Source organism: Phyllostomus discolor, chromosome 1, assembly GCF_004126475.2.
Source record: "Phyllostomus discolor isolate MPI-MPIP mPhyDis1 chromosome 1, mPhyDis1.pri.v3, whole genome shotgun sequence".
Lineage (NCBI taxonomy): Eukaryota > Metazoa > Chordata > Mammalia > Chiroptera > Phyllostomidae > Phyllostomus > Phyllostomus discolor.
Window position 1 is genome coordinate 132,640,017 of NC_040903.2, and position 3,289 is coordinate 132,643,305.

Consider the following 3,289-nt stretch of genomic DNA (forward strand, 5'->3'; position numbering starts at 1 on the left):
TTGTACTTGAACAACAATAAAAAAAGAAACCCCAAAGATTTCACCAAGAAACTACTAGAACTGATAAATGACTTCATCAAAGTAGCAGAATACAAAATTAATATCCAAATATCAGTTGCATTTTTATATGCTAATTACAAACTAACAGAAAGGGAAATTTTTAAAAAGTCCCATTTAGAATTGCTTCAAAACTGTAACCAAGGATGTAAAAAACCTGCACTTGGAAAATTATAAGACAATAAAGAAATTGAAGAAAATACACATAAGTAGAAGCACATACAGTGTTCATGGATAGGAAGAATTAACTGCCCATTCTACCCAATGCAACCTATAGATTCAACACAATTCCTATCAAGATTCCAATGATGTATTTCACAGAACTAGCACAAATATTTCAAAAATTTATATGGAGCCACAAAGATCCCACATAGCAACAGCAAACCTGAGGAAGAACAACAAAGTTGGAAGACATAGCTTATTGCAATATTTTATCAGGTATATCTCCCCAGGCAAGGGAAACCAAGAAAAAAATAAACAAATGAGGCTACATCAAACTAAAAGGTTTTTGCACAGCAAAGGAAAACATCAACAGAATAAAAAGACAATCCACAGAATGGGAGGACATATTTGCTGATATATCTGATAAGGGATTAATATCAAAAATTTATAAAATATTTACAAAAGTCAATACCAAAAAAACAAACAACTAAGAATATAAAGGAGAAACCACATTGAGACTGGTAGGAAGGGCAGAGACGTGGGACAGGCCTGTCCCACACTCACGTGAGGTGGATACATATCAGGAGGGATATCTCATCTGCGGAGGTCTCCCTTGAGGAGCAAGGGGATCCCAACCTCACACCAGGCTCCCAAGCCCAGGGTTTCTGCAGCAGCAAAGCTACTGGTTTTCATAGCCAGCACCACCCTAAAAGAACAGCCTCAACAAACTAGGGTAGCAGATGGAGGCAGCCCTAGGGTAGTACACTCATTCTTCAGTTGAAGACTCCTATTGTTCAGCAATTGTTAATGAATATACAGTTTTTAATTTACTGTTTGCTGAGCCTTATAGATTCCCAGCACCATGAAATGTTTGATTTTGAAAATTTTGTAGTTTTTAAAGTCTTCACCCAATTGTATGTTTCATTTTAGAGAGAGGGAAAAGGAGAAAAAGAGGGAGGAAGGTGTGATGGGGGAGAGGGAGGGAGGGAGGGAGAGAGAGAGAGAGAGAGAGAGAGAGGGAGAGAGAGGCATTGATCCATTGCTTTCCATACGCACCCTGAAAGGGGATTGAACCTGCAGCCTAAGTAGGTGCTGTAACCAGAATCAAACTCATAATCATTTTGCTGGATGGGACAATGCTTAAACCAACTGAGCCACCCAGACAGGGCTGAAAATTTTGTACAGTTTTATAGCTGTTTTGGAGAAAAGAATTTGTCAACCTTTCACTTCCTTATAGCCAGAAGTCTATCTTAATATAATTTTATGCCTGTCTGAACTTAACATAACTGTATAACTGTCTGAACTTTTCTGCTTTGCAGGGCACTTTAATGATGCTTTTCCAATCCTGTCTCTTTCTTTGATTCATTTACCATAACTATAAACTATAAACACTGGGTCTATTCTATTCTGTCATTTTTCATATTTTCACTTCCAAATCTTTCAGGGGTGTACAATAATGTACAACTGAGATTTATTTGAAATAAAGACAAAGTGTAGGAGCCCTAGACATGTGGAATGGCTGCAGCTGTGCACTGAGCTGGACGGTGCACAATGAATGAAGAGGAGCTGTTTGTAAACATTGATTTGAATGATGACAATATTTGCAGTGTTTGTAAACTGGGAACAAAGAAATACTCTCACTCTGCTATGATTGTTTAGAGCTAAGTATTGAAAGAGTATCAAAATCTAATCCCTTGCACACCACATTGTTATGGGTCATAAAGACTGCTTTGAAAAATACCATTTGATTGCAAACTAAGATTGTCCTTGATCTAAGTTTTCAAAAAGTGGTTATTATGAAGATGTTAAAACCATGTTGAGTAAGAAGATAAACTGGATTGTACAGTATGCAGAAAATAAGGATGTGGATTCAGATTTTGAAGTATTTTTATTGATTGATTTGAGAGAAAGAGAGACATCAATTTGTTGTCCCACTTATTTATACATTCATTGGTTGATTCTTGTATGTGCCCTGACCAGGGATTGAACCTGCAACCCTGGCATATTGGGAGGATGCTCTAACCAACTGAGGGCCAGGTTCTGAATGTTCTAACAATCCCCAGCATCACCTGTTTAATTTCAGACATAAGCCAGATGAAAAGTTATCCCCTCAGTTTGATTCCCAAGTACCAAAGTATTCTGCAAAGTAGATGGATAGAAGTACAAGTGGCCTCTCAGACCCTATATAAAGAATCAGAGCCCTGGTAGGTGTATCTTAGTTGGTTGGAGCATCATCCTATGGACCAAAGAGTTATTGATTCAATTTCCAGTCAGGGCACATACCCAGACTGTGGGTTGGATCCCTGGTCAGGGCACATATGAGAAGGCAGCCAATTGATGTTTCTCTCTCTCTCTTTCTCTCTCTCAGCAATGAAAAAATGTCCTCATGTGAGGATTTAAAAATATATATGGAAGAGAGGGAAAATACAGACTTTGGGCATGCTATGCTACAAGATTCAGGTGCCACTTACTTTATGCCATGGTAGGGTATTGTGGCCTCATGGTCACAACCAGGCATAGAACAAAGAGGAGACAATCTCTAAACAGCAGGCAAATGCCTAGACCCAGCATCTACGTTACAGCAGAGAGGAATTGAATTTGATGACTTTTGGGGATGTAAAGCCACTGCATGCAAAGCTCCAACAGCAAAGACAAGTAGTTTTTGAGAGTTAACACACCAAGTGCAAGAAAAAGAAAAACATTCTTTGGCCTCAAAGTTACCTGTCCACCATGCTGCCATCAAACAGCTTCTCAAGAACTATTCTAAGTTACCATTTCTACAAGTGGGGCGAATGGGAATGAAGTCACTCCTGCCCATAGACAACTGAACTAAACTTACACTTACTTCCTATACCCTGCCATTTACTGGTCTGCCAGGCATGCAAACTTTGAAGAAGTTGAAGAAAGTTATGGTCCACTTTTTAAGACATATTCAAAGTCATGAAAGGCAAGGACCTACATCCAAGATTACTCTGTTCAGCAAAGCTATCGTTTAGAATGGAAGGGCAGATAAAGTGCTTCTCAGATAAGGTCAAGTTAAAGGAGTTCATCATCACCAAGCCCTTATTAT

At 38.7% G+C, this 3,289-nt stretch overlaps 1 pseudogene; it reads left to right on the forward strand.

Moving 5' to 3' along the window:
- Positions 1 to 1,742: 1,742 nt before the first annotated feature.
- Positions 1,743 to 2,896, forward strand: LOC114491335 (annotated as a pseudogene).
- Positions 2,897 to 3,289: the final 393 nt, after the last annotated feature.